Source organism: Sciurus carolinensis, chromosome 15 (genome assembly GCF_902686445.1).
Source record: "Sciurus carolinensis chromosome 15, mSciCar1.2, whole genome shotgun sequence".
NCBI classification, from domain to species: domain Eukaryota; kingdom Metazoa; phylum Chordata; class Mammalia; order Rodentia; family Sciuridae; genus Sciurus; species Sciurus carolinensis.
In genome coordinates this window covers 67,155,406-67,169,310 of record NC_062227.1, presented here as the reverse complement: position 1 = coordinate 67,169,310, position 13,905 = coordinate 67,155,406, and the positions used below count along the sequence as shown (strand labels likewise).

The 13,905-nt window shown below is 40.8% G+C and overlaps 1 protein-coding gene across 1 annotated transcript in view; it reads right to left on the bottom strand.

Annotated features, from left to right (window-relative positions):
- The window catches only part of Cdh20 (cadherin 20), a 224,122-nt gene extending 215,180 nt beyond the window's left edge, over nt 1–8,942 (bottom strand). Inside the window, 1 exon segment of the mRNA XM_047526681.1 lies at nt 8,827–8,942. The gene's annotated coding sequence lies outside the window, so the exon portion shown is untranslated.
- Nucleotides 8,943–13,905: the final 4,963 nt, after the last annotated feature.

Genomic DNA, 13,905 nt, shown 5'->3' with positions numbered 1-13,905 from the left:
TTAATGACTACTCAAGGATTTTATTTCCAAATATGAGTGTCTCACATTTTTAGACTAAAATAAATGTTTCCAGTATCAAGGAGATGAGACTGTAGGCTGGGGGATAAAGTTAGCTACAACTACAACCCTTCAAAACTATAATGTCAACAGAGATGTACTTTGATTGTTAGATACTCTTTGCTTTAAGTATGACTTGATACTAACGACAGGTCAATTTGTACAAAACCTAGACATAGCTTTATATTCTTATTTAATATCCTAAAAAAACTTACATGACACACCCTCTCAACTGTGTCATTTGGTTTTGATGATGTAATGATGATGCCTTTGCAAATTCATACTCCAAATGGAGCCTTTGATGCAGGGGATTAAGGTAATTGAGAAAGAGATTGAAATTGTATTTTTTTTTTTGCTTTAATAAATGCAGATAAGATGCAGTGGACTGTAAATGTTCAGGCCTCTTAAAATTCATACACCGAAATCCTGACTCTCAATATGACAGTGTTAGGAGGGACTTCAGGGAAGCAGCTGTATCATAAGGGTGGACCCCTAATGAAGGGGAGTAGTGCCCTTATAAAAGAAACCTGGAGAAGTCTTTTGCCTTCTTTGGGTACTGTGATAGCATAAAGAGAAGATGGCAGCCTGCGACCTGGAAAAGGGCCCTCACCAGAACCTGAAATGCTGGCCTCTGTATCTCAGACCTTCAGCCACCAGGTCTGTGAAAAATAAATTTTTGTTGTTTCTTAGTCACTTAATCTATTGTGTACTGTTACAATAGCCAGAATAGGCTAAAATGAGAACACAGGAGCCTGTGTGTGGCTGGGCACGGAGATGGCTGTAACATCCAGTGGGTTCTCACAGACTTTCTGTAGACTTTAAACAAGAGCAGGCAGGTGATGCTGCTGACTCTACACATTATTCAAAATATCTCCTCGGAAAAAAGTTCTCTGTAGATGCAGAGATTGTTCATTTCTGTCTGTTTAGATACTTTTAATACAGTATGTTTATAATCTTTCAAATTAAAAAAACATGTTTGGTGATCTTTACAATTAAAAGGAATTTTGCTTAGATGTGCAGAGATCACCAAATAATTTCTAAATCAAATTATTTTAACCAGTTTTTCATTAAATTGCTGAGTGAAACTATGTTGGTTTAAAAATAAATTCTAGAAAGTTCATTAGTTATTCATTATATGTACAATTTGACCCCTTATTAGGACTTCATAAGGGTTTTGTTCAAAGACATTAATTTTACCAAATAAAAGATAATGTCTGTTATATAATATATATACTGTTCCTTCAGGAAAATATTTTATGTTAATAACTTTAATCACAGATTCTCTTAAATATATGTAAAATATTTATACTAAGGTATATACTCAAAATGTTATCCAACAATTTACATCAGCTGCCATTTAAGAAGCCATATGTTAAATTACCGGTGGAAAGAAGTCAAAGTTTGGTTCCATCCAAAAATATCAAGCAGAGAATAAGAAAGCTGTACTGTACTTTTGTGTGTGTGTGTGCTATTTTGACCACAATCTTAACTCTAATCCTAGTAAACAACTCTCCCTGGGAACAAGGGGTAATTGAATCTTCATGCTAATTCTACCCTGGTTTTCTTCTGACTATAAGCTCCCAATTATGTCAACATATTGCACTATGTACTATTCTCTGGGAAAACACTAAGACCACCTCGTTCATTCAACTAAGATTAGATATTAAAAACAAAACCAAAAAAAAAAGGGTGTTGATTTACCTATAGACATTTTAGTTCCTAATATGCATCTATTTTTCATTTGGGTGAAAGACTAACTGCTTATTTTCATTATAAATTGGATGTAGGAGCAGATAGGAGTATTTGTTTCAAATAATTTCAATGTGAAGTGTTAAGGGTTAAGTTTCTGTCCTACTGGCAGATGCTGAAAACACAGAATTGCAGTTGCATGGTGAAGCTTGACTGTATGGCCACATGTCAGACAGACTTCTGTGAAACCAGATATAGCCAGTGCTATGGTATGAAACGATCTTTTATTAATTGTTCTTTAATTAGTTAATACCACAGAGAAATGCAATAATTTAGTAATAATGAGTCTGATTAAGAGTCTGTACTTAAAGGATAGATCTGTTTGACAACTTATAAATAAAAACTACTAGGTAGCAGTACCACCTTTATTATGCAGAAAGATTGCATTTTGAAAAAGTTATATATGCATAAACATATGAATGGTTAGGTAAAACTAAAATTTTAAAAGGAGAAAGTCTTTACATTTTTAAACGTTCTCACCTCTCTCATGTGCACATCAGAGTTGTTTGCCAATAATTATTACTATTGGTCCCAGGCACACCTTACCAGTTTAAAGAAATAATTTCTTTGGTACTGGGGATTGAACCCCCAGGGGTGCTGAGCAACATTCCCAATCCCTTTTTTAAATTTTGAGACAGGGTCTTCCAAAGTTGATGAGACTGGCCTCAAAGTTGAGAGCCTCTTGTCTTAGCCTCCCACGTTGCTGGGATTACAGGTATATGCCACCATGCCTGGTTTTTAAAGAAATAATTTAAAGTGACAAAGACCAGTAAGGAGTTTGACTTTAAATATAGCAAATTCATCCATTTAAAAAATTTCATTGATTCAATTTTATTTTCCTTATAAAAATACATCAAATTAAAAACCTTATACACAGCAAAGGAAATAATCAACAAACTGAAAAGATAGATTAGGAAGTAATATTTCTAAACCATATATCAGATAAGAGGTTAACATCCAAGGTGTTTGTAAAGAACAATTTAATAGCAAGAAAACATACAACCCTATTAAAAATGAACATCAGACTTCTCCAAGGATGACATAAAAATAGCCAACAAGTACATGAAAGGTACTCAACATCACTAATCATCAGGGAGATGCAAATCGAAACCTTTATATCACTCTGCACCTGTTAAGGTAGCTTTTATGAAAAAGATGAGATATAATAAATGTTCACAAGGGTATGGAGAATACTGTTGGGAATGAAGAATGATCCAGCCATGATGAAAAACCATATGGAACTTCCTAAAGAAATGAAATAGGACTATAATATGGCCCTGTGATCTTTTGATGTATAGATCCAAGGGAAATGAAATTACCATCTTAAAAATATCTACACATATATGTCACTGTGGCCAAGATATGGAAACAACCTAGGAGCACATCAGTGAACAAAACTATAAACAACCTAGGAGCACATCAGTGGACAAAACTGGAATATTCTTCAGCTTTCAAAAGGGAGGCGATTCTTCATTTGCTCCAGCATGGATGGACGTAGAAAACATAAGTGAATTAAGTTGGATACAGAAAGAAAAATATTGCATGATTTCACTTGTATGTGGAATCAAAAAGGAAGAAAAGAAGGAAGGAAGGAAGAAAGAAAAGACAGTTTATAGAGACAGAAAATAAAACACTGATTAATAGGGTCAGGGTTGGGGGGATATGGTCAAAGGATAAAAATATGTAGGAGAAACAAGTTGAAAGACGAAGACTACAATTAATAGTAGTATATTGTATTCAGGATTTTTGCTCAATGAGTAGATTATGCAAGATTCTCTTGTGTAAGGGGGATGGGTAACTGAGATGATGTGTGTGCTCATTTGTTCTACTACAGTGACCATTTTACCCCATGTATATGTATTTTATAACATCATTTTGTATACCTTAAATAGTTTATAGTTTTAAAAAATAATACTTAAAACATAAATCAACATCCGTGTGTTGAGAATCTGGATGTAAGTTAAGCTTCTAGTTAGGAGATGTAAAGAAACAGGAACTGTAAAGAATTATCTCTCCCGTGAAAGATACCTCTTTGCTCTTTGGAGGTGAAGGCGCTAGTCAGAATGAGCCCTAAACTTTTGATTAGACTGTCAAAAATTCCTGTAAGTAACAAAAGTACCCTCATTTCAGAAATGCCATCCTTGTCTTTGTCATTTGTACTTTTTTGTGGTACTTTGTGTCACCACCACTTACTGCTGTGGAGGAAGAGAGTGAGATGGTTAAAACTTTCATATGTTTTTAAAAGATGTCACAGTTTATGGCTGCCTTTACTCTTTTACTGTGTAGTGATGTATTCCCACACCAAATGTTCTCTCTTTTATGATCCTTTAAATTTAAAAAAAATTTACATATACCTGGAGGTGAATTGGACCATTTCTGTTTTGCATTGCACTTGAGTAAAGCTTTAAGTTGAATGTTCTCAGGGTTCTAAAATTAAGTCAATCCATATGTAATTAGGAACATTCTTAACTAGGCAGTCCTGGTTAGCAAGAGATGGGCAGGATATTCCAAAAAACTATTTAGCAAACCATGAATGCAATTAAATGAGAAAAGACCAAATTTCTCTTTCAAATGGGCTGTTGCCATAACTTAATGTGGCAGTGGTTTTCTAGTTTTAATTTTTGTAGACGGTGCATTTTGTAAAGTAAAATTTTCTCTTCCGAGAGCTGGATACTTCCATAATTTTGCACCACTTAGGCTTTTTAACACTTCAGTAAGTATTCTGCCTTGCAATCCCTTTTGATTTTGATGGATAAAAGAAACTAAAGGTTAGTAAAGATATTGTCGTGCCTTTTAAACAAAGAGACAAGATGAATATCTTGGAGAAACTAAGTATTTCTCTTCATGAGACTGTATGACCTTGTCTTAATTTAGTATGCTTTCTTTCTAACAGTGCTTTTTATTCCCAGAACAATTATACTTAACACTGACTCTTAAAGATGTTTCTTTTTTAATTCAAATAGTGAGAACTTTGCCCCATATTCCATGTCAATATCAGGATTCAGGGAGGGTTTGAACCTAATGAATACATGGTTCTTCATTTGCCCCTCAGCAGACACCATGTGCTTAATGCTCTCTATAGTCCATTGCTCATGTCTTCATTTGCAGAAGTCATTTCAGAAGGAATTGATCACAGAGCCATCTTTTAGCAAATAACAATAAGTCACAGTCTACTGCTTATGACAACTGTGGATGCTCAGTTGCTTAAAATCACCTTTATCACTTAAAATAAGTTTTCTTTTGTTTCTAAGTTAGTATGAAAATACAGGAGGCTCTTTCTTCAATTACATGTGAAAGCTTAATGATTGCAGGCAATTGTTTCAAAATAAAAAATAAATGTGAAAGCTAGAATGTTTATTTACTTCTTAAGCCTTTTGTCTGTGAAGCAAGTGTTGGAAAAGCTCAAAGATCTGGTGAAATTTGCATATATTTTGATTGAGTAGAAACTGAAGTTTGCATCTCATAACTATTCATAAAAATTGGAATTACCTACTGCATCCATTCTTACTATGGCTTCACCTGCTATTTTTATAAGATGAGGAATTTTGTCCATATCCAGAGTACAATTGGAGGGGGGAAAATGGCAGCAGTGTTTCTCCGTTTTCTAGTTTTCTGGGGATACGCTTGTGTGTATGTGTGTGTGTGTGTGTGTGTGTGTGTGTACACGCATGTGTGCGTGCCTCTTTTTGTTTTTTTGAAAACTAAACGATTTTCCAAAGTGCCATCAAAGTAAAACAAATGAATATAGAAGTGAAAATGTTACTTTTCTATTTCTGCCTTGCTCTGATTTTCACTACTTTTCACTCCTGATTGCAGCACCACCCGATCAGAATGAACAATTAACTCTCTAATTATTCTAGTCACACCAGCCCACAATGAAATCTTTATTCCGTGTTTACAGCAATCTTTGGCAGAGACTGTCTTGCTGTTTCTAAACTAAGAAGAACTGCCCTTTGGCTCCTCTCGGCATCAGCTGCCTTGGTTTCAGCCTGGGATGCCAATAATCAGACTTCTTCTTCTTCCAAAGTGGACATTTTTTTTTTTTTTTTGGGTGAAAAGACCTATTCTCATCACCCCCCCATATATTCTGGCTGATTTATGTTCTAGCCATTGCCGCTCTTCCTTCCGTATCTCTTTACATTTTTTCCTTTCTCCATAGACCACCATCAGGCAAAACCCCATTTTAAGTCCAAAATTGTAAAAAATGCTTAAACAGACAGTGCTCACTACTATGAGGGAAAGAAAAATGCAACTATTGGTTTATGGGTAGAGGGAAGTCAAGGAAATCCCTCCTGCTCTTCTAAACTGCTAATTTTCTAGCTCAAAAGGCATTCAATAACTTCTTCACCAGGGGAAACATACCCACTTTTCAGTGGCTCTCTTGATGACTTCCAACTATTTACTTAAATTCGCCAACAGCTGCAGTCTTTAAGAAGCTTCAGAGCTTGGGGAATATTGACAAACATACCAGGGTCTGTGAGGGCACAGCTAGTCTCTCTGAGGTGGCAAACTATTGCCAGCAAGAGAGAGGAGCACTCCCCATGCACAGGTCAGGAGGAGGCAGGACCTTCACCTAAGGAGGTTGGAAAAGCACCTTGAGTAGTCCTTTTGGGACCTTCTGGTGGAGTCAAGCTTCCTGGATCTGAGAGCAGAGGACAGTCAGAGCTGAGTCCCTCACCCAAACCTGGTCAGTTATTTTTCTAGAATTTGTCACTGCTTTGCAAATATTAGGGCACCTTAACTTCCCATTCCAGTCTCTAAACGCCCTGTGAGGATTCCTGAACAACCCCCGGTCTTTCCTCAGCCCCCAGCACTACGACACACACATTGCCTTTCCGGTGAGAACTGGGTCATAAAATTTTACCGAGGAGAAAGGTAGAGGGGGCGTTTCAGTAGTATAAACACTGATTAAATTCCCAGGCAACTCTCCTCAAACGAAAGATAATTTTTCTACAAGTATGCACAAGAATGTCAAGAATGCTAAGTCATTTTTATGTTTGTACTTTCCTCTTCCATTTTAATTTTACACTGCCACATGGCACACATGCTAAAAATGTATCTCCTTAACCTGCAGTGTAGCAAACTTTTCACAAAACATTAAAATCGTGTATTTTATAGACTGTCCTTTCCCAGGATACTCAAAGCAGTTTTTTATTTTTCCCAGATACAAAATTAGATCATCTCATGACAACCGTCCTATTAGAAAGGCACGGCTACTTGTGCATTGGCAAATAAGGAAAATAAGAAGCACTGTAAAGAAAGGTCACATCAAAGTCAGTGGCCTCAGACTGAGCAGACTCTAAGAGCTGGGTTTCAATTTATACTTTCCACTTGCTCTTCATTTCTTTATTTTTTCTCTGGCAGGAAGGGATGTGGCCAGTGTGGAGGCTTGACCTCATCTCCTGCACTCAGCTTAACTCTGCCAGGCTCTTCTCCCACACTCTTGCCCATTTTCTGCTTGATCAGCTGGCCAAGCCTTGTACACTGGAGGAGATCTGACCAGGGGCCAAGCCAAGAGGAGGAACCGCAGGTGCCCTTGTGGCTTCCTTTAGTATTGGCCACCTAAACCTGTCCTGGCCAGGAAGCATGCCCAGTGGGAATGCAAGGGTCACACAAACAAAGGAAATGACTTTCCCAGGTTCTATGAATGGGTGAAAAGGGAACACTGGGGCAAGTATGGGGCTCAAGATGGTTATGCCCACAGTTCTCCAGTTAGAGGAGACTGAGGAAGGAGAGTGGATAGAGATGTTACTCATCTATAAGCATGGATCCAAGCACCTTATCATTGCCACTTTGTGTTGTTTTTGTTGTTTCTAGTAGATCCAATTGCCTAACTGGATCCCTGACACCACCAGCTCTGAAGAAGTAATTTCCTTTGGTGGAGAGACATTATTTGAGAAAGAGGATGCAGACTCAGTTTCTAGGCTATTAAAAGAAACAAAACCCAAATTCTTCCTGGCATTCGGGGCCAATAACAACAATACCACAGTATACTCTGAATCTACCCAGCGACAGACTCCTCAGTTCTTTGGTGCAAATTCCTCTTACTACCTGTCTGGGCTCAGCAATGGGGGAAAAAGGAGGAACTCTGGCGCTGCCTCCGAGCTGCCCTCCAGGTTCCGGCCGCCACCCGCACCCCTAAGGCGACTAGTCAGGCAAAGGCTCCTGCTTCAGCGTTAAGTCCAGTTCACAGCCTCTCCTATTGCTACTGGCAGGCTAAGACTCCGCGGTCGCATTTTCTTTGCAAATCTGAAACTTTCACCCTATCTGACCTCTTCTCCACCCCCTCATCCCCCGACTCTACCCAAACATCACCAACAACAAGCAAAGCCCAACCACCCGCGCGCAATTCAGAGCTTTCCCTGGGAGTGTCAGGGCCCGGAGACAGGAAATCCGGAGAGTTGGTGATGTCCGGCAGGTGGCGGGGACACGAATCACCACCACATTCTCCTCCCACAGCCGAGCTCGAGCGGGGGCGCTGCGCGGGGTACGAACCCGGACCGGGGCCCGTAGGTGCCTGCGCCTCCCTAGATCGTAGGCTCTGGCCCTCTTCTCCAAGCGCATCCCGGTGCCGGGGGACGCAGCCACCCTCTCCCCTCAGCAGTTGGAGCGAGGCGCCGCCGGCCGGAGGCAAGCGAGGGCGAAGCCTGGCTAAGCGCTCGGGCAAACCGCGCTTCTGGTCCCCGGACACCATCCCCAGGCGCGCACAGCCCCGCTCCCAGCGCGCCGCGTCCTCCACCTGCCCCACGGCGCCCCAGCTTCCCTGCTCTCCAGAGCAGCTCCGTCCGCCCAGGCAACCCTCACGTCCCCTTCCCTGCAAAGTCCGAGGAAGTCGAAGTCAGGCCGACCCATAGGCTTGCCAGGGTGGCGGGTAGTTGCAGGGAAAGAACGGCGCAGCGCTGAACCCCGCGCAGCGCCCAGGGCGGCTTCCCCCAGAGTGTGGGCTCCTGGGCGCCCCTCGCCGCTCGGCGCCGGACCCGGGCGCAGACGCGCGGGGCCAACCCGAGCCCTCCGCTTTACCTGGCACAGCCGGCGACTCTCGGGAGACGTTCAGACTCCTCCGGGGCGGGCGTCCAGCTCACATCGCTGCCTCCCCCACCGGCGGCCGGTGCCCCGCTGGGTCCCTTCGCCCCCGCTCGCGGCGCTGCCCCCGCCCCCCACCCCCCTTCCCCCTCCGTCAAAAGTGTCACAGCTTTCCTGCCTTCGGATGTTTCGCAAAGTCTCCGCGCGGTCGCCAGGAGTTGGGGGGCAATGCCAGGAGCGCTAACTCTGCTGATGCCCTGGCCCGCTCTCCCGCGGTCCCCGACACTCCGCCCGAAGGGTGAGAAGAGCCGCCTCGTCGTTGTCACCGTCCCCCGAGCGCAGCGCGCTGTCCTCTTCCCCTCCCTCGCGCCTTCCCCAGCCCGAGTGGCTGCCGCCTGCCTGTGCCGCGGGTCCTCATTCCCCTGCTCATGAATATTCTGACAGAGGCTAATGCTGTTGAAGTAAATTGAATTAGCCAATTGGTGCCAGGAATGTGCGCTCCTTCCTTCTGAGGAACTGTCTGGAACCCCAGCAGATGAAAGCAATTAACGTCCGGTTGGCACCCTGTGGTTTAGACCAGAGAGGGGCAAAATGGGTTAATTCTTTAAATGCAGTTTAAATACCGCATTTAAATGTTTAAACTCCTCTATTGGCTGAGCGTAAGGAAATGCTAAGAGGAAGAGGGATGAAAGGGGTAGGTAGGCATGTGGGGGGCAGTACACCTAAACTTTCCCCTGGAGTTGAAGTGACTTATTTTGCATAGATTCTGGATTCTGGATTCTGGAAGAAGCAGTCGATAAAGAGAACAGAAAATGATAGGCAAAGAGGATCAGAAAGGAGATTAGTATCAGCCCCAGTTTAACCTTGACCTTGAGGATGCAGAGGACTCTATAATTTTCAGAGGAGGGGTGGGAAGAAACCCCACTCATCAACTTTTAAGAATTTTTTCCAAATGCTCAGCTTTCTTCTTTTGTCCTCAGCAAATTCATATGGTTTTAAGCCTTAGAGTTAAGTGGCTTTGAGGCACAGGTAGCGAGGGGCCACAAATTTGGGAGGAGGAAGCTGAGACCCTTCCCCCATGAAGAGTCCCTCCAAATCACACAGTGCTCTGATAGGGCCAATCTACAAAGCAATGCTGGTTGGTTCGGTGGTTCAGGCTTTTGTTTCTGGGATCAGATAAACAAAGTCCACTGGAAGAACTGCCTGTTTCTTGTCCTGACTACCTGACTACCTGAATACCAAGTTATTGATTATGTGACTTGGGCTTAGCAGGTGAGCAGAGAAGGAATCTTTGTCCAGTTCTGCATCTACATCACTTTACAATCATCCAGTGAGGTGCTTTCAGGATCTCCTCCTCCATCACCAGTTTTCTAAAAACAAAAAGGTATTTTGATTGAATTGTAGGTTACTAAATGAGCTACTTATGCAAGTGCTCTGTGGCCAACTGATCTATATAAATAACTGATAAAATTATGTATATAAATAACTGATAAAATTTCCAAGTGTGTGACAATAGAAATTAGTGCTCCGGGTAAAGTACTTATGCCATGTTTAATAGATTTCAGCAGGCCTAGAGTCAGGACTGATAATTATAACCGTAATTATTAATATCATAGCAGCTAATGTTAATTGAGAACTTTAGTGACAGACATGTGTTTGATGAATCACCTCATCTAATCTATATACATTATTTGGTATATACTATTATCTCTCCATTTTAATAGGCTGGACAGGTGAGACTCAAAAAGGTCACTAGTGTACCCATGTCATATAGGTTATAAGTGGTAGAGTGAATTTTGACCCAAAGTAGCCTAATCAATAGACCAGGGCCTTCAGGTCATCAGCAGCTTATGCTGCCTTGTTATTTAAAGAAAGAATCAGTTTCTTGGTATTTTATTGAAGTGACCTGTCGTTAGTGATCAGTTCTTTACTAAAATTTAGAGGGGGAACAATTTTTCTTTTTGGGGGGTGGTGGAGGAATGGTGTTTTAGTCTATTTTCTGTTACTATAACAAAATACTTGAGACAAGTAATTTATAAGGAATTGAAATTTATTTGGCTCACAGTTCAGGAGGCTAGGAAGTCCAAGGGCATGGCATTCGCTTTTGTGAGGGGGTTCTTGCTGCATTTTTAATATTATAATTTTAGGGGTAAAAATGGTGAGAATAAATGTTTTGAATTCAACAGCTGTTGAGTATCTACTAAATGTAAGGCACATATCTATTCAAATGTTTTCTGCTAAAACTCATAGTTTAATAATTTTAAACAGTTGAAAATCTACCGAATATCATTCTCTGAAACTTTGGGTTGGTTAAACCCTATATAAAAAAGTATGAGAGTGTTTTCTCCTTGTATTGAATACTTAAGACTTTCCCCCTCATGATTCCTCCCTTACAGTGCTTTGTTGGTTCCTCCTTTTATGGAGAGAATCCTCTTAGGATTTAGAAGCCACATTTCACAGGAAAGTCTTCAGATGTTGGCATGTTTATTTATATGAATATGTTAACATGATTTTAGAGCCCATAAAATATTGTCAGGCTGAGTGCTCTCCATATTTCCTTAAGAATCTTAACAGGCAGTTGGGGTTAGGGACTGCCAGAATCCTGTGTGGGACACTGACATTGGGTTGGGCCTGTATAGTTGTCTTGAACAAGCCATTCTCCTTTGGAGCAAATCAAGTTAGTGCCTATGCAAGGTGGAAATTATAATATCCTATTTATTGAGTACTTAGCTGTTTGAAAACTGCCCTCCCATAGGCTGTTATGTTCCACCCTCCCAGCAACCCAGTGAATTTAGCTTTGTCGTCTTTATTTAATTGATGAAGAATCTCAAGCTCAAGACATTCAGTAATGCTCAGAGCTTCTCCTTGGAAGGGATGGAACAGGTAGTCTAATTCAGGGACAAAGTCACCTTTTCAGTGAAGCCATGTTTGACATCTCTCTCTGCCCACCCTCCCTCTGCCCCACTATGTACACAAGCTTCTTTTTCCAGAAGAAATAGAATTCTTTCCTTTGTTCTCCCCTAGGACTTCTTGGATGTGTAAAGAAATAATTAGAACACAATGTGTTGTCTCAGCCAGTAACCAAAAGCAACCTGAAGTCAGGAACTTTGTCTTAATCACGTTTGCATCCTTGAATTTAGTACTCAGAAATTCCACCAACATCAATTATAGCCTAATTTCAAAAAATGTTCCACTGACATTACTGGGCTCTTAGGATTAAACAAAACAACTGGCAGGTGCTTTGAAAATTTAAAAACACCACATAATAATATGAATGTTATCCAAAATATATTCAGAAATAAATATAATTTTAAGCTTGACCTCTGACTGATAAATCCAATGGGTGAGAAAGCAGTTTGATAATTTTTATGTCAGCTACTGTTATTTAGGACATGGATGGATAACACTTCTCAAATTATAATCATCCGGTTAATAGTAGTAGTAAACTGGCCCATTAAGCAAGGAGGTATTAGTCTGGGAAAGGTGAGTGAGTGAGTGAGTGTGTGTGTGTGTGTGTGCACGCATGCAATTTTTCTGCTGTTGGAGTGCTTTCTGTGTCTGAGCAACTTCAGTCATTGGCACAGATGTATTTCTCTAAGGAAGGCACCTGCTTTCCCACTTGGGGATGATCTTTATTAAGAGCTCCCAAGGTTATGGAGTTAATGACAGAGCTGAGGCTACTGACCCTTGCTCATGCTATTTTCGCTATCCCACACTGACCCTGATTGGCAGCCACTGCCTGTATAGTGTGGTTTATGGTTTTAAGATTGAGATGAGAGATAAGCAGCTCAATACCTCATTATAATTAGTCTCCTGAGTCAGCTAATACCCTTCTAATGCAATTTGGTGATCTAGATTATTCAGTATTATGCATTCAAGATATTTTTGGATTTATAATGATAATTATTTGGTAGAACTGATGACAGTGACACACTAAAAACACTTTTGTGGCTTCATAGTCTGCCTATTCCATAAATATTCATTACTGAGCAGTTGTTTTGGTTAAAAATGCACACACACAATATTCACAAAATTAGGAATTCCCGTTAATCTACAGGTTCTTTTCTGAAGCAGTGAAATAAAATTCAATTGATATTTCTATTCTATACTGATTTTACTAAGGCCATTTACAGTTTCGAATTACCTTATTTTTGTTATTTGTAACTCATATTCATTCTGTCCTTGAATCTGTGGGTTAATCAATGATTCTGGGTAATTTTCAGAAGTTGGTTTCCTCCCTGTCAATTCCTATGTGTTACTATGTGAATAAATATTTTTAAAGAATGCATCCTACCATCACCACCTGCAAGGAGAACTAACTGTGGAAACAGAGTTTGTGACAACATTCTGGAAATTGACACCACTAATCCTTTCACTTGTTTGAGAAACTTGAATAAGGTATCCTTGCTGGGGGCAAGGTGCTCTGCTAGCTATTGTAGATTTTTCAAAGAGAAATAAAGCTAGTGACTGCTCTCAAGGAGTTTATAATCTGACAGCAAAGTTAAAGATCTAAGGCAAAAGTGGATAATTTCTATTAAAAAATAAAGTTCTGTGGGAGTCCTGAGAATAGAGGAAGATCTTTTCAGAGGGAAAGGACAGGAGAATGAAAGGAAGGATGCTGGTCTGGTTTCTGAAGAATGGATATTATTTGACTATGGGGACAAGGCAGAGTGACCATAAAGGTAGAGGCTTGGATGTGGAAAAGCACAGCAGGATCTGAGGACTGCTGTGATTACACCCAGCTCAAGTCACATGGCACTGATAGAAGATAAGACCAGAAAGGGAGGTGGAGACCAGAGGGCGGAGGCTGAGAGAAGAGAAATGCATGGCATTATTAGAAAGTCATGGATGGGTTGTTTTTGAACTGGGGCATGACACAACCACAACTGGGTGTACATTCGAGCGTGGAATATTTTGGAAGTGGGCAATGGAAGGGGGTGGGGTCCAGCTGGGAGAACTGCAGTCACTGAAGTAATATGCCATGATAGCCTGAACTAGGAACCAGAAAGGGAAGTTGACATAGAAAGAATCATGATGTGTGGTGGTAACACGACACTGAAATAACGTTTTTATCTG